Source organism: Carcharodon carcharias, chromosome 9 (genome assembly GCF_017639515.1).
Source record: "Carcharodon carcharias isolate sCarCar2 chromosome 9, sCarCar2.pri, whole genome shotgun sequence".
Classification (NCBI taxonomy): domain Eukaryota; kingdom Metazoa; phylum Chordata; class Chondrichthyes; order Lamniformes; family Lamnidae; genus Carcharodon; species Carcharodon carcharias.
The window spans coordinates 149,293,691-149,317,615 of NC_054475.1; the positions used below are offsets into that span (position 1 = coordinate 149,293,691).

A 23,925-nucleotide genomic window follows, 5' to 3' on the forward strand; every position below is an offset into this window, starting at 1 on the left:
ACTGAAGCCTCTGGAAAAGTGTGCACTGCAGCAGCTTCAGTAAGTAACCACACATGTTTCAGAGCAGACTGATATCTTTGCAGTTATCAAAACTGTATGCACAACAGGAGGCTCTAAGGAACTGGCCACTAGAACCCTTTGAAAATAATTTATAGTATGAACCCAAAGATGCAATCAGTGTAGATTTGCACCTATGTCTATAAGTGCAACAAGATACCCTTCAAGTTTGTTGGTCAGGCCACTTTTAACTCCAAGGTCCTTATGTTCGCCTTACAAAGTCATGGTTAAGACCATTCAGCACATTAACACTGGTGGCATTTGAGCTGGCTTAAACATTACTCCTTGTAGCCGTACCACTCTTACGATCTTCCCTCCACACACACACCCTAAACTGGCGGTATGAGTTAACTCAGCCTCCTTCCACAAAAATCCCAACCATATTCCCAAGCAAATCATTACTGAGCAATGGAACATTTTCTAATTTCAGGAATCCAACATCAGCAACATGTACTTTCCAGTCAGCTTTAGCACAGTTAGATGCAGAGTTTATATTTAACAATACGTCTTCATGCCATGCTGACTTATCAGTGCAGTCATATTTCCATTTCCCACCCTAGCCTCAAGCAACATTACAGATTTAGCTCAAGCCAAAACACTTGGTCTAGAAATTGTGCCGTAACGATCTTTAATTGCTGGGGGGAGGAGATGTTAATTCGTGCCCCGCCTCCCTGATTGGGAAGTCTGAGGTTCTCTAGATGTTGGGCTGCAGGCTATATTTCAATGTTCATGGCAAATCCATGTGCAAAAGGCCTAACACCTGTTTAATGTATGGATAAAAGACGCCTCTCCTTTGTCCTTAACCAATATGGTAGGCATTGTGCTGCCAGCCAGATGTGCACACGCTGTCTGCTCACCATTTTGGGTCCTATGTAGTGTCCGAAAAATGCAGTTCAATTTCCAGCCCTTGTCTTTTCCCATGGGTAAATAAAATGGCCACGGTGATGCAGCACAGGTGTTGTCCTGGGTCAGCTCACTGGGCAGCTGCCATCATGTTATCGGCCCCTAAATGCACATACGTAGGCACACACACACACAGACACACGTACTTCATTTTCTGAGACTTGCTTCTTCAATTTTGGTTCAGTATTTGGTACAAACGCTGAATGAAGACGCAAACAGCCCAAGCGCTACCTATCGTTGATGCTGGAGAAAGTTTACGCTGCAAGTTTTTCTTGTGCTGATTAAGGTGGCAGATGTCCATGCGGGAGCGTGAAATACTTCTTGTCAATGTTGCCACGCAGTCAGCAACAAGCATTCACGTGCAAACCTCTGACCCCAAAAAAATGTACCCAAGTTCCATTTGCAAAAAACGAAATCTCACTGCAGCACGGTGACTATTTTTTTCTCTTCCCTCGGAAACTAACATTGAAGCCAGATTGAGACTGCTACTTTTGTGCCATTTCATGAGTCGCTTTGTGCTGCAAGCTCATGCCCACATACTCCTAAGTTCACACAGGATCCTTTCAGTCAGTAGACACTTAATTTCATCCGAGCAGTCCCGGCCAACAGACTTCAATATGAAAAAAACAATACTTTGACATATTGGCAATCTCACCGGTGGAGGCTCGAGTAGGAGTTACTCTTCTGAGGTTCTACGCTTCATTTATGCTACATTCTGAAGTGTGCTATAACTGTCACAGATTGCTTGATGCTGGCACTAGTGCCTGAAACGGCAAAGTGTTCCATTTCCCCTACACTAACACCCGTTACTTAATGACCACAGAAACTACGCAGAGTATAAATTTAAAGCTTGGTTTAAAATTTTGCTGCAAGACTTCTTCCATGAGTCTCCGATCCAATGCAACGAGCTGAAAAGCCCATACTAACATGATGTCACCACGGCTTAGTTTCATCAACGCATTATGCCGGTTTATTTAAACCGACAGTATAGAAAGGTACTCACAAAAAGCAGCTTTGGATGGTGAAATTTACTGCATGTCAGCATTAAACAAAACATCACCTTGGCCTGAGACCAAGTTTTAAGACTGCAGCTGACAGCTTTCTTTTGTTCTTTACGGTTTGAGAGGAAAAGTTTCTGAGTTTCCTGTATTGAGGAGTTATATTTAAGCACTAAAATTTTCTTCTGTCATCGAGAAAAATTTTTTTTTTTCTCAACTTGCCCCTTTACAAAATAACTGCTAAAACAATTTTATTGCTATCCTTTTCTCCCGAGAGATGTGGAGGAGTGCATTGATCAAGACATACTCTTCTTAGACATTCCCTCCCCTGTCACCTTCAATCAGGCTGCAGTGGATGGGACCCTCTCTCTCAAGCTTGAAACTCACTGTCACATTTCAGGATTTGATTTTTTGAAAAATCATTGTTCCATTTAAAGGCTATGTTTAAAAAAAAGGTACTTGAAAATACTAGGTGTGGACAAACAAAGTGGATTTCCACAGTTTGAAAATGAGGCCCACAGCCACTTTCCAGATGTGTACTAAAGTCAGACACAAACAGCATTATGAAGGACTATCGGAAACAATAGGGGAACTGTAATCTCATCCCAAGGGCTCCTAATAGATATTCATACTGTGGGCGAAGGGAGGAAAATGGAATGTTGTTGCCTGTTAAAGAAAGAACTTGCATCCGTACAGCACCTTTCACAACCTTAGGATGTCCCAAAGCACTTTACAGGCAATATAGCATTTCTTGAAATATACTCACTGCTGTAAAGTCGGAGACATGGCAACTAACTTGCACACAGCAAGGTCCCACAAATAATTATGAGATAAATGGGCTGATAATTTAACTGATCCTGGTTGAGGGATAAATATTGGTCAGTACATCGGGGAGAACTCCTCGTTCTTTTTTGAATAGCACTACGGAATATTTTACATCCACCTGAGAGGGCGGATGGGGCCTCGCTGTAATGTCTCACCTGGAAGACTACACCCCCAACAGTAAGGCCTTCCCTCAGTGAAGCACTTCAGCGCGAGCCTGGATTATGTGCTTGAGTCTTCCACAGCTTTCTGACTCAAGGGGCACGAGCGCAACCTGCCAAGCCACATCTAACACCAGTTGAGCTTTACACAAAGCTAGTTTCAAAAAGAGGTGCGATGCAGTAGCCGTCTTGATTAGCAACTGTTCTGGCCAAATCCAGAAAGAGGAGTTAGGAACCAGGTCCCAGCTTCCTGTATGGACATGGATGAGCAAAAGCCCAGAAGTGAGCAGCCTGAAAAAATTGCATGGCAGCCAAAAGGATGGATCATAGGAGAGAGCAGTTAGAAAATTAACTTTAAGTCAAACGGGGTAGCATAGCATATTTATTATTTCTATCTCATTACACAAAGTTTTACTTATCGAATTACGTGATTAACTGTTGCTCTGTATATTCAACTTACTGTGAAATAAAAGCAGCTTAGCATCTTCAATAAAACCTTGTCTCACCTATTGGTTAAAAGTCTGCCATGGAGATTAAAGAAATACGTGCAAAAAGGTACTAAAGTCTAGTCCAAATCACAAGGGGATGCTATTGCTACAATCCAGTGGCACAATTGGAAAATTTCACATCTCTGTGATTCCAGCAAAATCTAAGTGTTGCATGAGAAAGTGACCATGGAGCCCCACATGTTGAAAGCCCAATAACAGTACAATTTAAATTTGGACTACAGGTTTCTAGAAATTCCTCCCTGCACCTGGTCTTTAGGAGCAGCTAGTCTGTACACACCAAAGGCAAGATACCTCGTCGTCCCTTCAGTTCTGAGGGCCCTTTAAGTTTCCTCGACAGTAATGTTCTGCTCTGGAACGTATATAGACTTATTCTGGGCTCATTTCCAAATATCCCCCATTCTTGAAAGACTGGTCAACATTACACACTGCAGCACAACATTCATTTTCATCTTAAAATATATATTTATAACAATGTACTTCTGACGAAGATGTTACACAACAGCAAAATTCTGGAATTAATTTTGTTTTTCTTCCTTATTCTGAAGGTACTTTGGTTGAATGTGCAGCATTGTTGGTGCCACTATGGACTATGGAGTTGGTGGCTGTTCAGTCATGCCAGGCCATCTCCACTGTGCCAGGGCCAACATCAGTTCGTCTGAAATCTCTATTCTGTTGCTTGGATTTACCAAAATCCAATCTCAACTCAGAAATCCCAGTCCCCATTCAGGGCACTTGGAAGTGGCTGGACTTCAGAAACTGCAAGCAGCTCTAACATATCAGGTAATTCAAGCCTCAGTACTCAGTACGCAGTTCCCACATGCTCTCGATATTATAGTCCATTCATTAGCTTCCCCCCAAATGTGTCAAGCTATCGTTCATGAAATTATCCAAACCCCTTGATTAGATTCTGGCCTGTAATACACCCTCAGATATGCATCATCTGATATTTAAACCATCTAAATTATTCAAATAGATTCAAGGTTGTAATTCAATCTTAGTTATCAGTTATTATTCTTCATATTAATTTTTTTTTCCATGGCGTTGCTCACGCGTAGACAATTATGATGTTTGTAGCATTACTGATCAAGCATTCCTGGTGTGTTTGTTATGGCTCAGTTGGTAGAGCTTTTGCCTCTCAGTCACAAGGTTCTGGGTTCAAGTCCCACTCCAGTGGACCTGTTCAGGTAGATGTAAAGGATCCCATGGTACCACTTCAAAGAACAGGAGTTATTTCTCTGGTGCTTTGGCCAATATTGATCCCTCAATCGACCCCAAAAAAGAACCAGATTGTTTGGTCAGTATCACAGTGCTGTTTGTGGGAACTTGCTGTGTACAAATTGGCTGCTGCATTTCCTATATTACACACTTCAAAGTACTTTGTTGATGTAAAGCACTTTGAGGTGTGCGGTGGTCATGAAAAGCACTATGTAAATGAAAGCCTTTCTTTTCTTTTCTGTGAGAAAGTTGCCTGAATCGACAAGTATAAGGAACTTCAGGTGCTCATTAACTGCTGGGGCCAATAAAGGAAAGGCTTGAATTTTTATACGTCTTTCATGGCCTTTGGACAACCCAAAATGCTAATGAAGCATTTCTGAAGTGTAGTCACCGTTGTAATGTAGGAAATGCAGCAGCCAATTTGCACACAGCAATCTCAAATAGTAATGTGATAATGACTAGATTAAAGAATAAGTTTTGGCCTGGACACCGGTGAGAATTTGCCTGCTCTTCAAAATAGTGTAAGGGGATCTTTTACATCCAACTGAGAGAGCAGACGGGACCTCAGTTTAACCTCTCACCTGAAAGATGAATTGGAACTACTTGTAAATTTCCACCTCAAGGCCAGAAGATCCCATTTTGAAACACCTGGCCTTTATCTCCTCATTCTTTTAAGAAAAAAAAGTGTCAGAGTCAGAATACTTTGTCCATCTCACATGGTAAGCAATATAGAGGCTTTGGAAAAGGTTCTGAGCAGGGCCACTAGATCTATACCTAGGTTTAACGCCCTTGATTACCAGAATAGGCTTAAATAGATTTTTTTTTAAACTCTAGAAACACATAGACTTTATGGAGATTTGATTGAGGTCTTTATATAGTGAAATTATTAGATTTGGTCCATGAGGATAGGCTATTTGAGTTAGGTAGGTTAGGGAGGACCAGGACAAGTGAGTATAAATTACGCAAACATAGAACTAGGTTAGATCTCAGGAGGTATTTCTTTTTACGGAGATTCATCACCCAATGGAACAAGATGCTACACAGAAAAACATTGGTGGGGACAAAGATTACCCTAAACCTCCAAAACTATTCTTGCTACTGTTCTCGTTTCCTTCAGAAGCCTCTTAATATCTTTTCCTCAATAGTACTTTGTTTTAATCATCTTTTCCATCACTTACTCCATGTCTTTCTTCTTTGATCTTATCGTAAAGTGTTCTGACCTATTTTTCCACACCGTATTATTGCATGAAAAGAACAAATTTTGTTAATAAAAAAAAATCATGGGCAAATCTTGAACAGCAAGTGCTAGGATTTTACCTGAAATAGCTGAACCTGTTCTTATTCTCATCTGGTACCTGTACATTGGTACTTCTAGTAGGGTTGCTGTGTGGAATTCAAAACCAGCTATACCCTTTCCTAAAGAAACTGTGGCTAACGGCAGAGCCTCCTTTGTTGCCCCGGGTGAGGAAAGATAACACGACAGAGGCCAGAGTATTGTTGTGCTCAAAGCGCAAAGCCAAGAGACTTTACCTTTGCCAAAGGGGAGCTAAAGGCAGTGGTCCTATAAGACACTGACAGAATTCTCACAAGCAGGATAGCAAAAGATTTTAGGTAAGCTTTGTTAGAATGAACCTTCTGAGTTGTTCCGTGGTAGTTTCTGTTTAATAAATAAGTTTGATTAACTAAATCTTTTGCAGCATGAAGAGCCTGAATGCAGCTCTGAAGCAATTATGTCACCCAATGATGAGCAAGTTTAACACTTGCCTCCAAATATCTGCAGGTGGTTTGAAACACTACCTGATAGGAGATCAACACATTTAAGAACTGCTGCAGTCGATTGTTTACAGTAATAAACTGGCACACGGTCAACGAAGAACGGGTTAATAGGCTCATGATATCCTATTCAACTACTACTAGTCCGTGGGCTTGGCCTAAATAGCCAAGTGGTTATGGTACTGGTCTTGTAACCCCAAGATCAAGAGTTCAAATCTCACAATGGCAAACTATGAAACAATGTAACTTCATCTGAAAGAGATGGAAATGGGTTTGTACTCGAAAGAGTTACTACTAGTCCTTGTCAGCATTGAAACGTGACGCCTCCACATACCGACCGTGCTACTGACAGACATAACAGCTGCCCGCCCATGGGAAGCCTCATCTGTCACTAACTTGAACTGATGCTGTATTGGATTACTTATCAGGAACTATCCTTTTAGGACTGGCCCCTCCCAAGCTCCCACTGGTCATTAACAAGTTTTAACCGTCCATTTGAACTCAATGAACGAATTAATTTTTTTTTTTGATTCCCCGTCAAGGAAGTTCGCTGCTTTTCTCAGCCCAACTCCAATTATTACTGGCAGATCCCAACCTCAAATGGCTGAAAAATAGAATAATTTGAGCCTACATGGCCTTGAACCATATCAAATGGACTATACACATTTTTACATGCTGCGCTTAATCGAATCCACAGGATTTCACAAGGATCGGAAAAACAAAATAGGAAGTGACGGCCATGAGACATTAATGTTTTCTATGTTGGCTTTTATATTTTAATGTTTCTCAAATTGGGTTGTTTTTAGCAAATTAATCACAGAAATAGCAAAAAGATCTTTTTTGAAGAGGTTTCCATAATGTGAGATGATCAGAGGTTCAACAATTTGGATACAGTCATAGATAGTATAGGAGATAGCCATTTGGCTCATTGAGTCCATGCCAGCTAACCACAGAGCCATCCAGTCAATCCCACTCTCCTGCTCGGTTCCCGTAGCCTGATAGTGTTTGGCTATCATGAGACCTGACTAAAGAATGGACAGGGCAGGAATGCTTTCCTGCCGTAACTAGACTGTAGGCATTTATCCCAGTGTCCAGTTTCTCCTACTAAAGGGTAACCAAGAGCAGCAGTATATGACATGACATTAAGGGGAGTGTGTCCACATTGCTACAGAGGTGGTTCAAGAGCGGGCCAAAGGTCAGGGGTAAAAAGAAAATTCTTGGACTGTAAAGACAGGGCGAGTTGGGCTTCATGTGGATCCATCTTGGGTCAGATCTCATTTACTATATATTGATAAATATTTTTACTCCAGAATGGAAGAACAATATTGAAATTTTCTGATGACAAGAGGATTGTGAAAGACTTCAGGTAAACTACCAAAGTGGCAGAAACACTGCAGGTAAACTACCGAAGTGGCAGATGTGTTTCAATGTGAAATAATTTCTAGAGGGATAGAATTGAAAAGTAGGGTTATGCTAAAATTTGTATTGTACCTTGGTTAGACCATACTTAAGAGTACTGCATGCAGAGGCACTGGAGAAGGTGGAGAGAAGGTTTACAAGAGTAACACCAGAAATGCATGGGTATACCTATCAGGAAAGGAGTGACAGGCTGGGTCTCTTTTTATTGAAAAAAAGAGGGGTGACCCAATAGAGGTATTTAAAATCATGAAAGGTTTTGATAGAGTGGATACAGGGAGATACAGAGAGAATGTTTCTTCTTGTGAGGAACAGCATAGCTAGGGACCATTAATATAAAGATAGTCACCAAAAAATCCAATAGGGAATTTAGGAGAAACTTCTTTACCAAAAGAGTGGTGAGAACGTGGAACTCGCTACCACAGGGAGTGGTTAAAGTGAATAGCACAGATGCATTTGAGGGGAAGTTAGACAAGCATGTATGAGGGAGAAGGAAATAAGGATTTATGATGAATAGATTTAGATGAGAGAAGATGGGTGGAGGCAGAGTGGAGCATAAACATCAGCATGGACCGGCTGGACTGAATGGCCTGATTCCGTGCTCTATATCCCATGCAAAAATTTATAGTTAACAACCTGGGAAAGAAAATATATCTTAAATGGTAAGATTTTGTTTCCTGATAAGGGAGCTCTCCACACACCTCCTAGTACCTGACTGCCATATGGTATTGGTCTGGTGATGATATTCCTGCCTGGGCATAACGGTGAATAACTACAGGTGGCAGAGTGGTTGGCCTCAATTTCATGATTTCAATGTCAAGTTTCAGACTTTTTCTGTGCTCTTAGGGTGAGGAGCTACACTGAGGTCTGTGGTTTCCTTGTGAAAATGTGCAAAGGGGTGATTCATGCCAATTCATCCAAAAGGTGCCCACTTGTAATTATGTAAGGTCAGATGTACCAGCCCACAAGGCGGAAAAGTCACTTAATGCATGTCATGTTGACTGTACCATGTCAACTGTCACTATGTAACTTTAGCTGGCTATGTGGAGCAAATTTCTGAAGTTTGCTGCAAACTAGGAGGCTATTAGCACCATGGTGCTTATACCAGACCTTTATCAGAACTATCCCATTAGTCCCATCCCCTGCTCTTTCCTCACAGCTGCTAGTGTTTTTCCTCTTCAAATATTCATCCAATTCCCTTTTGAAAGTTACTATTGATTCTGCTTCCAGTACTCTTTCAGACAGTGTAATCCCGGGTCTAACAACTCAATGCATAAAGATTTTTTTTCCTTATGTCACTTCTGGTTCTTTTACCAGTTACCTTATCAGGTTACCAACCCTTTTGCCACTGGAAACAGTTTCTCCCCATTTACTCTATCAAAATATTTTACGGTTTTGAACACTTCTACCAAATTCTCTATTAACCTTCTTTGAGGTAAGGAGGACAATCCTAGTTTCATGTAATTGTAGTGCTGTGTCCCATGTATCATTCTAGCATTTGTCCTCTGCACTCTTTCCAATAGCTTGACATCTTTCCTTAATATGGTACCCAGAATTGAACATAATACTCCAGATGGGGCCTAAACAGTGTTTTATAAAGGATTAGTACAACTTCCTTGCTTTTGAACTCTTATCTCTATTTATAAAGCCAAAGATCCCATATGCTTTTTTTAAACAGCCTCCTCAAATTATCTTACCACCTTCAATGAATTGTGCACTTACACACCCAGTTTCTCTGTTCTTGTACCCTTTTTAAAATTTTACCACTTATTTTGTATCACCTCTCTTTATCACACTTCGCTGTGTTAAATTTAATCTGCCAATTTCACCAGATTGCCCGAGTCCTTCTGAAGTCTGTCACTATCCTGCTCACTGTCTTACACATAAAACCCTTATATTTATCAACTCACGATGGGAACTGCAACTGCAATTTATAATTAAGGCAGTATAAAGGAGCATAGGTTCAGTAATAACTGGAAAATTCCACAAAATGCACTCCCAGCAGGAATCATGCTTGCAGGGAATGCAAGTTGGAGGAGTATCTTCACCAAATGGACTGCAACGGCTCAAGAAGTAGGTTCACTACCAGTTTCTGAATACATGCTGGCCTTGCTAGCAATACCTTTATCCCCATAATGTTTCTCTAAACAGGTAAGGCTAGGACTTTAGTCCAAATCCTAACCTGCACCCCCTGCAGGTTACAGCTCCCTTCCAGCAGTGTCCCTTCTAAGTTAACAGAATTCCTTCAGTTAGGAAATTGACTGAAGGTGACTCATTTTTGACAGGTCCCTTTAAATTGACTTCAACCAGTTGCTCTTTTACAAAGTCTTCCAAGTTGCTCAGTATATTCTATGGCAACTTTTTTTTTTAAACAGAGATTCTTGAGTACCCTTCAGTTTGCGTCCCTGCTGAGCTGGTTGACCTCAACCAAATAATAATTAGCTTCAGAATCTTTGGGCGAGGGAGGAATCAGCAGAACTTCCCACGTCATTGACTCCTGCTAGAAAGAGAGTACGTGCGTGTGTGGACAAAACTTGACTTTGCTATAATGAGTTCCATGGTCAGTTGGCCATCTGATACGAGGCTCACAAATGAAAAACAAAGGAGATACCATTTGGCTGCCTATGGAATCAGAGTCCACAATGTGTCCGCACAATCAGGAAAAGGTGATCTTTATCTGGGGTGCTTGGGACAACAAAAGGAAAAACACTGTAAGAGAATTCCCATTCTCAATCTCCGGTGGCCCAGTCCCTGCTGAAAAGTGCACGTGTGGTCTCAAGTGTGGATATTGGAATATTTCCAAACAAATTCATTTGCAAAAAAATAAATAAATAAATAAACAAACTGAGATCATATTCAGGGCTAAGCAGGTGGAACAGTAACAGTAAAGGAGGACTTTGGGTTTTTATGCCAATTTATCAGCAGTTTTTTCGGTACTGTGCTACAGGCACTTGCGGGGTGCTTGGGGGGGGGGGGGGGTGGGGGGAGAGTGGGTGGAGAATGTGTCTTTAATAATCCTCTGCAGCACTTATTTTCCATTAACAGCAGATTTTTGATTGTGAGTAGTAACTAGCACCACTATGCTGCAGTTCCCAGGGGTCCACAGCTGATTAAAATAAGGCAAAAACAAAGTCATTAATTTTCAACAGCACTGCAGTGCGATTGCAGACCCCTCAAAAATACATATTCTTTTTTACAAAAGGAAAATCTGTTTACAAGTTGTCACTTAGAGCAGCTGGCGTCATCTATGATGACAACCCCTTCGTTGAGTATCCTGTAAATCCTGTTGCAAATGTGGCTCAACACTATGGGCGCCACAATCAGCTATTGGACATTCTCAGAGATCAGAACTCCACTTCCAATTGTCATTAGAGTTTTTTTGCATTGTGCTTGGATTGAACAGAAAGAAAGAAACACAGAGAAAGGAAAATGAAAAGGGAGTGGGGGGAGGAGTGGTGGGAAAAGCGAGGAGGAACACAAAAACATGTCAAAGAGATGCTGAGAGTATGAAAGACAAAATCAAGTGGACCAGAAAGAATAAAGAAAAAGAGAAGGAAATATTTTTTATTTGAGGGTTGCATGCTTGGTACCACTTTTTCCAATAAGAACTAGAATTGATGTTCTCCTGCTTATTTCTCAGTTGGTTGCTTAGTGTTATTGAACTACTTGTATGGAAGTAGTGAGTATTGATTACGTCACTGGGCAAACCCAGCTCAGAGGGGCATTGGGAGACAGAAAAACAGAGTGCAGCTGCAGACAGCTGTAACCTGTCTGTAACCAGGAGACCTGTTCCACCAATTTCAACTTAGTGGGATGCTGGGAGCACAGAACAATCTGGAGAAATTGTGCTGCGTACCAAGGAACAAAGCACAGCCTCCCACAAGCTAATATGTATGCTATGGCAAGCATGATTCAGCAATGAATTTCTTAAGGGAGAGAGTTCCAGGCTATATTATTCCATGGGCAGAAGTGATGTGTGAAGATCTGCCACTGGTATCTCTTGTGGATTACTGAGGCTGACTTGCAGCAGAACTAAATTCTGAGTGATCGTATCAACAGGTCTGCATCTCTGGGTTAACTATTGCCCATTTGAACACTGCTTGTGCTTCCCTCCTCCACCCCTAGTTGAATTTCATTCCCTCAGGCCTTCAACCAACATATGCAACAAAATCCTCACTCCAGGGTCTGGAACTTTTGATTATTGAAGGGCACTGCTGTCCTGCTAAAATGATTGCTGCATTGATGTGAGATGATGGCACTGGGTCATCAGTTGTTCTTGTACTAAACAAATGTTTCCACGGTGTTTCTTGAAGAATTTAAAGCCAGGCTCCACAATGGCTTGATGGATAAATACGGCATCTAGTACGATGACGAGTGGGGAGTCCCAGATTTGCACCCCTCCCCAGCCCCCATCCCGGCTGTGCTGTGTTGCTTGTTTTCAATTGGGACAGCAATGGAGGGGCTCTAACTGGTTTCAATACACTTGGACAGTGTCTGGTGGGAAATCAGCCAGGAATAAAAAGAAAGACTTGCATTTATATAGGGCATTTCATGGCCACTGGATGTCTCAAAGCACTTTATATCCAATGAAACACCCATTATGCACTTTGCAAACTCCCAGAAACAGCAATGTGATAATGACCAAATAATCTTTTTATGGATGTTGAATGAGTGGTAAATATTGGCCATATCCCTGTTCTTTTTCAAAATACTGTCAGGATCTTTCATATCCACCTGAGCTAGCAGATGGGGCCTCAGTTTAACGAAAGATGACAGCAATGTGCAGTGCTCCCTCAGTACCGCACTGAAGCGTAACTCTTGATTTTTTGTGATTAAACCAGGAGGCGAGAGAATGTTACCGACTAAGCCATTGCTGACAGAATTCCAGTTCCTGATCATTCCAGCAACTCACCCAAATGATGCATATGTAGAAATGGGGCAAGGGCAGGAATATGCTTAGCTGTGTTGTCCCCAATAATGAATAGCCTCCCAATACCTAATGGCAGATGTGGCTGTTTGGTTGAGGCCATAGCTCTGTTGGTAGCAATCTTGCCTCTGAGTCAGAAGGCTCCAGGGTACTGAAGGAGTGCTGCACTGTCAAAGGGGTTGTCTTCTGGAAGAGACAATAAACCAAGGTCCCATTTGCTTCTCAAGTGGATGTAAAAGATCCCGTGGCCTAATTTTGAGGGGGAGCAGGGGAGTGATCCCCGGTGTCCTGGCTAATATGTATCCCTCAATCAACATCCTAAAAGCAGATTATCTGGTCACTGTTACAAAGCTAACTGTGGGAGTTTGTTGTGTGCTGAATGGCTGCTCTGTTTCATTGGTTTAAAGAACTTTGTGATGTCTGTGTTCATTAAAGGTGCTATATAAATGCAAGTCTTTTTCTATGTTTAAAGCACCAGAAAATTCAGAGGCAATACGTTTGGGGGTAAATAAAAAATGAAAAAGCTCCGTTAAGAAACGCATTGCAATACACTGTGCTGGAGCAAAACTAGAGCAAAAAGTTTCCCCAGTAGCTAATATGTTGATTCTGGAATAGGTTGTTCCAGGATGCGAATTAGCATCCCAACAGTATTTTGAAAAAGAACAGGGATATGGCCAATATTTACCACTCAATCAACATCAAAAATAAGATTATTTGGTCTTTATCACATTGCTGTTTCTGGGAGTTTGCAAAGTGCATAATGGTTGTTTCATTGGATATAAAGTGCTTTGAGACATCCAGTGGCCATGAAATGCCCTATATAACTTCCCATAAGTAAACTAGTATAGATCAAGTTTTGAATCAAGCTTTTCCACTCTAATAATATTTTGGGATAGTCTCGCCAGCTTTAAGTTTAACTGAGGCCATTCCTAAGACAATATATCATCCTTTCACAATGATTTAAACCAGGTCCCACAAGGCTAAGTGCAACAGATACTGCAGATGTAAGCAGTTTAGTTAACTTGAGTTTTGAGTGCAGAATTAAAAGACATTAGCTTTAGTTGAGGATTTTTAATTTTATATTAGAGAGAAGCCATTTTGCCCACAGAGTAATGGATATCGTTCAGGTTCTCAGATAATGCAGTTGATACTATGTTGATTAGTATATTTGAAAAAGATCCTTATAAATATTTTTGTTTCAGAATATGATTGATGATTGCAAGGATATGTGCAGACAGAAATGATTAAATGCTACATGGGACATTATACTTCTTAAACTGCTGGGCCTATGCACATGTTATCTGTTGATAGTAATATCGGGTGTAAGGTCAGATAGATATCTGGAGGGTCAGGGAGAAAGTTGGAAAGGCCTTTCCTCAGTAAATTAAATGGACTGGACAGAGATCACCACAGATCACTCTGTATGTGGTAAGTGAAACCAACAGGTTTTTAAGCTAAACAGCTCTTTTTTTTTAAAAAAGATCTTATATTTGCGAAGAAGCCTACCTTCCTTTGCTTTTTGCAGATTGGTCAAACTCTCTTAGTCAACAAAAACTCCAAAGTCTGGTTAGTCTTGCATTTGATCTGCATCTCACCTCATTGTTGACCAATTGCCCAGGGTACCCAACCAGTTTGGGCCATGAAAGGTTAGCTAACATGGCATTTTCTAGGTCACATCCACCCCCACTCCCTCCCCCGCCCATGCAACAGTTAGCTAGAAGCAAATGGTGCCATCAGAAGAAAGCACACATTTAAGATAAGACTTTCTTCACTACTCACAAGCTTTCTCCAGCACCTTTTCACGTTTATTTCCCAGTAACATTTCTGTGACTAGTATATCTACACGTTTTCTATTATTCCCTGTTCCAACTGAAGCTTAACTCAGGGACAGGAATATGGCTCAGAAAATAAAAATGGTGATGCCACTTACACTTCTCACTGGCGTCGCTGAGGATCATGAGCCTGTCCCTTGGCTGCCACTCTAAAATGCAAGATCAGCAACAGGACATGGAAGAAACATGCCTAGTTTTAAGAATTACACCAGACACAGTTGACTCACTTCGATGCTATATTCAGTGTGGCCTGCTGACTGAAATCTTACACTGCTCTTCTAAATACCAGAGTGTCCAGATATTACACTGGATGAGTTTTCAGGCCCAGAATTCAAAGCCCTCATTGGTTAACTCTGTACTTTCTCCTCTCCTCTGCTGTTCTTCCAATCTGGATTATGTCTGAAGAGTGTGCTTTGAGCTAGATAACACCAGAATAAATTATTGATGATTACAAGTCTATTACTAGTGGTGAAGGTGCTGGAAGCATTTTGAGGTAATAAATTCAGAGTGTCACACGTTAAAAGCATATCACCTTAAGTACAATTTTTCCCTACGGTACAAATGGTACTAAAATGTTAAATAAGCTGGCTGAGAACGATGATAATAATGGTCGTTTGGTAGTACAGAACTTGAGTATTACTTAAAATGCGTTCGAGAGGTAAGGACATGCAGCAACCCACAAAATCAAAGCCCGAGTGGATCACAAACGTTGCTCAGACTGGAATTTTGTAATTCTTGATAAAATAGATAGCATACATCAAATTCTTTTAGGGGTGTGTATGTATGTATGTGTACAATTAAATTCTTAACTCTTAGCCATTTACAACAGAGGTTTATTTCCAAAATTAACTATGTTGAAAGCTGATTTTAGTTAAGTGGAGAGTGAACAGCTGAGCAGGATGTCACTGACACAGAGAATGGTGTTAAGTTTGCTTAGGCCATCGTTACCAATAACTGAGAAAGAAGTCATTTGAAGTCTAGGGGCTGGATTTAATGGAGGCGCCGGGGATCTTGACCATTGCCTGGAGAGATGACAGGAGTCCCACGTTGCCTCTTTTAGGGAAGACCTAACGAATTAAGTGCCACTCGGTTACTTAAGCAGACAGTAGCAGGGTTCCCTGGGATCAAGGGCCCTGGGGGCAGAGGTCCCGCCCGCCGAGGCCTTTACTGAATGGCAGTGCTACCAGGGAGATGGTACGACACCCACTCAAAGCCAAGTATTGTTGCTGGATCCCAGGCCACAGGTGTGATGCCGGTTGGCAGGGGTCTCTGGATGGGGATGACAGTGAAAGTGCAAATGGCAGCAAGGGCAGGGGGTTCTCAGCAGGGCCCCTCCCCTTCCCGATGCGGAGTCCCTCAGGTGCCTTTGAATGAGGAAACCCCCAACAACCCCCATCCCCCGGGAGCCCACAAGCAAACGTACAAGGGTTTGCTTGTCATGTTCCCAGCCTGGCGAGATCCCATTAATTTGCTCATTTAAGGGCTGCAATTGATGGCAGAGCTGGAAGGCCATCCATGGGCCTTTCCACAGTCTTAATCAGGCCGGAGGTAGGAAGGCAACAGGGTCCTCACCTGTCACCCTCCCACCCGAAATAAATGACCCTTACCATGAAACCCGCCAGAGGTGAGGGCATTAAATTCTGCCCTAACTGTTCAGTATATACTGTGCATAGAACAATGGCGGTCAGGACATTCATACAGAATAACACAAGAAAGCACTGGCTTTTACAGTGTCTTATTCATGACCTCAGGACATTCCAATGTGATTCACTTTTGAAGTGTAATCACAGTTGTAATATAGGGAAACAACATACATGTTTCACAAGACTAAAACATTCAATCAATGCTATCTCAACCTTGTGCTACATTACTATTCTGCATTGCATTTATACAGAACTTTCCTTCGTAGGAGATTAAATAGCTGGACAGAGTCCATGCTAAGGTTGATTATACATGGTCTCAAGAGAATGGACTTCATGGATCAAATGGCCTAAATTTTGTTCCATGCCTTGGTCTTACCTTTCATTTTCCGATTGATTTACTGAGATTTCCATGTTGAGGACAGAGATCTTGTCCTCCAGATCTTTGACACATACGGAAATCAATCCATCACCTTTTTCAAGACCATTCAAACCAAACTACTGAGAGAGAGAGAAAGAGAGAGAGAGAGAGACCTACACAATTAGATCCTGTTTGCCAGACACAGAATGGGCACTCATTCCCCAATGGGAAACATCCCATGTGCCCAAGCACATAAAATAAAATTTTAAAAAACTTGCATTTATATAATGCTTTTCAAGATCATGGGCATCCTAAAGCGCTTTAAAACCAATAAAGTACTTTTGAAATGTAGTCACCATTGTAATGTAGGAAAATATAGAGTAGAATACTCAAGTACAAATTGGCAGAAGGCATGGCGCATACAGGGATCTTGCTGGTTTACTTAGCTGCTTCTGTACAGATAACCAGCATAGAAAACTGTTAAGTGTCATGGTGATTGTCCAGTTAGGACCACCCTACCCATTAAGATATTGGCTTACAGGTTATCTACAGGTGACTTAGAGAGGTATCATATCCCACCAGGACCCATCAATGTGCTAGATAGCTATCAATCATTAATGAAATCTAGGAGCATTGTGGACCCCTTGGCTTATTCTGCCACAGAGATCTTGATTCCTACTTCCCACTGCTAAACATGTCCCTTAGAATCAACTGGGCCTATTAATAACTGTACCCCACGCCCCAGAAGACAGTTATTAGTTGATTGTTAGACAACTGGTAAGTATGTATTTGAGCGCTGATCAACATTAAAAACAACTCTTAAATTATATTATGAGTAATTCACTATAAATTGTGTGAATTGTCACTGTTGCCCTGACCACAGCGCCTTGCTATGTTCCAGCAGCTCCATCCAAAACTTCAGATTTCTCATTATCTACTTAAATGCATTAACTGCACCCACGACTCTTACAAGCCAGGGGTTCATTCCTAGCCATTAGCACGCCTCTAGCAAAGTTACATAATTCTGTGAAACTGTTTCATGTTGTCCAATATAGGATACTTTATGAATCTCTCCATAGAATGAACAGGTTATCAAAATTCCAAGATATTCCTTTGATGGATGCAAGGCAGACCAAAGGTTGAGGGCAAACCTCAATGATTTTCCAGCACATTTGTTTGAAACCTGCGAGCAATGAAGGATACCTCTTGCTAATATGCTCCTCAAAATGTCCAACAGGTTCAGACAAAAATACTGTGCAGCCATGAAGCTGCATCAGATTATCCCAAAAGCAACATATTTCGAAAGTCAAGTAGCCAATGGCAAACCATCAAAGCCAAAAGATTACAGCAATCTTGTTCCTAGAAAAGTGCAAATAGTCAAAGGAATGAATTTGTGCCGAAGAAAATGTTCAATGTGTTTTTGCGGGCTTATGAGCTGCAGATCCAAGTACGTGTGGCCAAAGTAATCATCGTAATGTGTTACGAAATGCTGAACAATGAGCAGAATAACATCAGTTAATTATTTCAGTTTTAGTTTTATACAACTTCGATTAAATCTTTACAAATACAATGTGAACACACAGGATCATTGTGATTTATATGAGCTAAAGGAGAGCTCATGAAATAGAAGTATATAACTTAAAAACAGACCATAAACGAGTAAGCAAATTGGTAGGTGTGTAGATGGTGAATAAAGGTGCACATTTGTTCACGTGTTATATATAAAAAACACAACAGGCCCCTTGATTCTTTCAATTAATTGTATATTGAATCTCTAAGCACTTGATCATCTCAGTCTACACCCAAACCCAAAGCTGCCAATTCCATTCTCCACTAGATATGTAAATAAGTAAAATGTTCATTGATGTACAGATTACATTGCTGTTTCAATTATTCCCCTGTACTCGTTACTCATGAAAACATTGTTCTTTTTGTCCAACTGTCAAGTGGTTAACTGACATAGCAATTGAATAAAACAAAGATCGCATCATTAGGTCATTTAGTAAGGAGAGTTGTTAACTGTATCAATTGGGGTTAAGTATATACAGATGGAGGCCATTGATTGGATGGTTACTTGAGCACATATAAAGAGACACTGACACAGGGTGCAAATCAAGCTAGGAGGTATATGTCTGTAACAATTCACTCTGTATCAAGTAAAGACTGGCTCTGGTTTCTACATTCACCGACTAACTAATCAAGGGTATAACGGTAATGGCACTGGACTTATAATCTGGAGGTTAGGAGTTCAAACTTTACCATGATAAACTGTGAAATTAAATTTAATAAATTTGGTTAATATGTGAAATGGTATGAAGAAACTATGGAAACTGATGGAATGGTGTAAAAATCCTAATTGTCCTTTAGGAACCAGTGGGGCCTACATATGGCACATAGGATGCTTCACTCACTGGGTGTAATGCAGCTCATGTCTCAGTGAGTTATTGCCCTGGCCAGTGAATTGTCTTGTATGGAGCAGAGGTAAGTGCACTAGGAAAGCTCCAGGCGAAGGTGACTTTAGTATATTTTGTAAATAGTGACTATTATTGCTAGCCCTGAAATTCCTGGTGGTGGAGCATTTAGCTAATCTCCAGCCTTAGCCTCTGCCATTAAGATCTCTCAGCAGACTTATCAGCTGTAAAGAACAGGCACTTCACCACCAACTTTTTGGACAACTAAGGATCAGCAATGAATGCAACCATGCCAACCTCGCTCATACCCTAAGAGCAAATAAAAAAGTAGGCCTCAGATTTTCCCATAATCCTGGTGGAGTTTATGAGATTAGTGAGAGGGCATATCGTTTACAGAGGACAGCTGTATACAAGTGCAACTTTTGACTGCATTTCTGGTTCAAGAAGGCTGGACCTCTGAAGAATATTTTCTTTTAGAAACCAGCTAGCTGATGAATGCTGATCTACCTGAAGCATTCTCTCCACAGATACTGCTGTGCCTGCTGAGTATTTGTTTTTATTTCAGATTTCCAGCATCTACAGTATTTTGTTTTTGTGAATTGCTTGCCAAGGTTAAGGGGCCTGGGCAACTCCACACCTTGTAGACAGATGCTGGGGACTTTCCAGCAGCATAGGCCAGATGAGAACCAGAAATGCAGTCAAAAGTTGCACTTGTATACAGCTGTCCTGTGTAAATGATATGCCCTCTCACTAATCTCATAAACTCCACCAGGATTATGGGAAAATCTGAGGCCTACTTTTTTATTTGCTCTTAGGGTATGAGCGAGGTTGGCATGGTTGCATTCATTGCCGATCCTTAGTTGTCCAAGAAGTTGGTGGTGAAGTGCCTGTTCTTTAGAGCTGATAAGTCTGCTGAGAGATCTTAATGGCAGAGGCTAAGGCTGGAGATTAGCTAAATGCTGCACCACCAGGAATTTCAGGGCTAGCAATAATAGTCACTATTTACAAAATATACTAAAGTCACCCAAGGGGTAGAAAACTGTTACTGCACCAAATTATTTCCAATAATAGATCCCTGAGAATTGGGAACAAGGGTTAATTGGGCTCTTTCAAAATACTAACAGTACATCAATCTGCTTAAGTCTCAGTGCAGCTATTCTGGTGTATTTACAGCATGCACTGAATTAAGCAGTTATAACGGATTCCTGAATAGTGGCTAAGTTAGTGATTAAGCAGCAGATTTTACTGAAGATAAGGCAAACTGCCATTTTCTGCAATTTTTTCCTGTGCGCTTAACGGTAAATCTGAAAAGGAACAAAAACAGAAAAGTACTGGAACTGCTCAGTAGGTCAGGCAGCATCTAGGTTTAATATTTCCCTTCATAGTTAGACCAACATTAGATAAATTGGCCCTGATATGCTGTACTATATATAAAATGGCTGAAGTTTACAGAATGATTTGGATTCACTGACAAACTATGATGCAATTGTAGAAGATATCTGGAGGTGGTATGTAAAGGCTTCAATAATAATTATAAAATTTGCGCAAAGGAACTTTACGACATATGAAATAAGTGGAAAGTGTACTGGACATAGCCAGTCATAAAAACAAAGTGTCCCAGTAATCCAGCTTCCATGCACATTAAGGAAATGAGGAACCACAACAAAGATACATTTGTCAGAACACTCCAGAAACCAAAACCAAGACAAAGGATCATGGATTTTTCTTTCAAATTGGGAATGTGACTCGGGTAGGAGAGGTAGAGTGGGAAACAGAAAAATATTTAGTAGTGACCACCAAACGTCAAGCTGATTAGAAGATCTCCTTATCCACTTGGATGGCCAATCCAACCAGCCAGGTTGATACTGCCAAACTGGTCATTCTTCTGAGTCCAGATTCAGGCTCAATACCAGCTGAGAAACTGTCCCCAGTTGAACTACATTTTAAGACCAGCATCAAGGAGCCAAGAAGATGTCAGGCCCTGTAAGCTTTTCTCAAAATCAGCCACCAGAAATGGATGTGCTGATAAACATCCAAGCAATTATCTTATATATTGCTGAAAAAAAAGAGATGTTGCCGAAGCTTTTCGTCTTGTACTCACCAGGACAAATGCAAGAAATCCAAATTTCAAACAATCACAAAAGTTTCTGCTGCAGAAGAAAGTGCTGATTGGTTGGGAAGCCAACTCTGATTGGCTGAGGCATTGCCACCGAGAAAGCCATGGGGAAAATAAGCTTCCCAAGTTTCCTGGTAATTCAAAATAGATGCAAGGCTTGAACATATTCCTTTTGTTTGCAGAGAAGGGTCTCTGCGTATGAATGTGGGTCACGTTTGACTGATAGTCTTAAATTGGTTGTTAATGTAACTATTAGCACACTCAGAATTGTTCAGCAAATGCTGCCCAATCACAGAATAACATCTAACTGTAGTTTTTTGTTTGCTACATTAATATGTAGGGACCCCTGCAAACAGCAGGGATATGTTCAAGCCTTGTGCCTTTCTGAATTACCCGGAAGCACATAGAAATCTACAAAATAGGAGGAGTAGGTCATTTGGCCCTTCGAGCCTGCTTCGCCATTTAATATGATTATGGCAGATCTTCTACCTCAACGCCATACTCCTACACTCTCCCCATACCCCTTGACCCCTTTTGAGTCTAGAAATATATCTATTTCCTTCTTAAATATATTCAATGACTTGGTTTCCTCAGCCCTTTGTGGTAGAGGATTACACAGGTTCACCATCTTCTGACTGAAGAAGTTTCTCCTCATCTCAGTCCTAAACGGTCTACCCTGTATCCCAAGACTGTGACCCCTCGTTCTAGTCCCCCCAGAGGAAACATCATCCCTGCATCCAGTATGTCCAGCCTCGTCAGAATTTTATACCTTTCTATAAGACTTCCTCTAATTCTTCTAAACTCCAGTGAATACAGGCCTAGTCAACCCAATCTCTCCTCATACGACAATCCTGCCATCCCAGGAATCAGTCTGGTGAACATTCACTGCACTCCCTCTACAGCAAATATATCCTTTCTTAGATAAGGAGACCAAAACTGCACACAACACTCCAGGTGGTCTCACCAAGGCCCTGTACAGCTGCAGTAAGATATCCTTGCTCCTGTACGCAAGTCCTCTCGCAATTAAGGCCAACATACCATCTGCCTTTTTAGCTGCAAGGGAGTTTATAGTTCCCTATTGCTTTCTCCATGGCAACGCCTCAACCAATCAGCCTTTTTTCCTCCTGAAGTATAAATTGTTGTGATTGTTTGAAATTTGGCATTCTTGCATTTGTCCTTATGAGTGTAAGATGAAAAGCTTCGGCAACACGTCTCTCTTTTCAGCAATTATCTTGTACAAGCTTCTTTTTTGATATGTAACAATGCAAACGCTTTCTTGCTGGAAAAAGATTCCTTCCCTAACATCTGCTCCTCCTCCAACACTCCTGGAGGTGCTAACTCTTCCTGGAGAACAGCAAGGCGCTGACAGCCTTCTTGGATGGCACCCAACTAGCCATTCTTCACACTTGAGCTTAGACTCAGCATTGGGAGACTGTTGGATCATCAGAGGGTGTTGCTTTCACACTTTTCAGCAGCAGCCACTGAATGGCAACCATTTTTCTTACCAACCCTGAGGTATGGAGGATCATTTTCTTGCTTAATATCAGCGCAGACCAGGAACCCGGTCTTGAACTTTCCTGATCTGTGTCGTTGGTGACTATACCTGGTGACAGATTTATCAATTTTGCCTTTGAGAGAGCTGGAAAAGGTATAATTAACAACCTTTTCTAGCTAAGGAGAAGTCCCTAGAATATTTATGTTTTGTGCCATTCATCCCAACAGTGAATTTCCAGTTTATTTTGATAGAGTTTCCTGATTAAGCAGGCCTAAACCCATCAACGACAATAATAGTTTATTTAATGATTTCAGTGAAAAAAAAACAAAAGAACTATAATGGATACTTTTACATAAGTAACATCAGAAAGTTGGTGGTCCACTACATTAAGGTGATCATTGCAGTAAACTACTTGATGTACGATACTGGGAGCAGAGACATTACCACAAGGACAGTCTACATGGAGTTGCGCTTTATCTAAAGTCGAACTCAAACATTTCCCAAAAATTCAGACATGCGGACCAACAGAAGATTTCAAGGGGCTCTGAATAATGACATACTTGAGCTGGGCTCATTAAGACACCTGATGCAGACTAATACTGTCAAGAGACCAACTAAAGCCAATTCTGTTCAGTTAGCTGTCCCCTTGTCAATTTGCATAAAGTGACACAGTAAGCAATGTTGCTATGCAGTTAGCATAAAATCTACACAACATTCGAAACTTTCACAGTGCTTCGAGGCTTTGGGATGCTCCTTGCCTGCCTCAAGCTGTGATGGTTGGTTGAAATTGAGTTGGAGAACTCCTGACCCCCCATGGCTGATGTGTCCCTTCATGTTTTCAATGTGCCCAAGCAAAGGTCCCATCCTCTAGTAAGGTGGTCGGTTAAGGGTCCTGGAACTAAACTTACAATGGTCCCCAAATTGTCTTTTCCTGGCTCCTTGGATGTTGAGGGAGTCAAATGGCAGTAGTGCCCTTCCTTTCTTTCAATTTTTCCTTTTGCCTGATGGTTGTATTTCCTTATGAACTTTTAGGAGTGGATAAGTTTGGAAATGTGTAGATATGAACGTATGACTTATGAATATATGATTTTGACTGTGTGTGATTTGAGGGTTAAATTTGAAAATAAGAATGGGCTTACACAAGATATCAAATCATTTTTGACGACCAAACTTTGTGAATTGAAGACAAATGTTGTCAATTATTATAAATACATTTGCATCCTGTCCTACTATTTCCCATATCATGGTAACCTAGACTATATGTGGTTGGAAGTTTTGGGCAGTGAACT

At 41.1% G+C, this 23,925-nt stretch overlaps 1 protein-coding gene across 2 annotated transcripts in view; it reads right to left on the reverse strand.

Annotated features, from left to right (window-relative positions):
* LOC121282306 (sestrin-1-like) overlaps window positions 1–23,925 on the reverse strand; it is a 56,698-nt gene that overhangs the window by 29,479 nt on the left and 3,294 nt on the right. Inside the window, exon 2 of one of the 2 annotated variants that reach the window (XM_041195968.1) lies at window positions 16,633–16,754. The exons of the other annotated variant lie outside the window; for it this stretch is intronic. The gene's annotated coding sequence lies outside the window, so the exon portion shown is untranslated. The remainder of the gene's footprint in view (window positions 1–16,632; window positions 16,755–23,925) is intronic. 2 annotated transcript variants of the gene reach the window in all.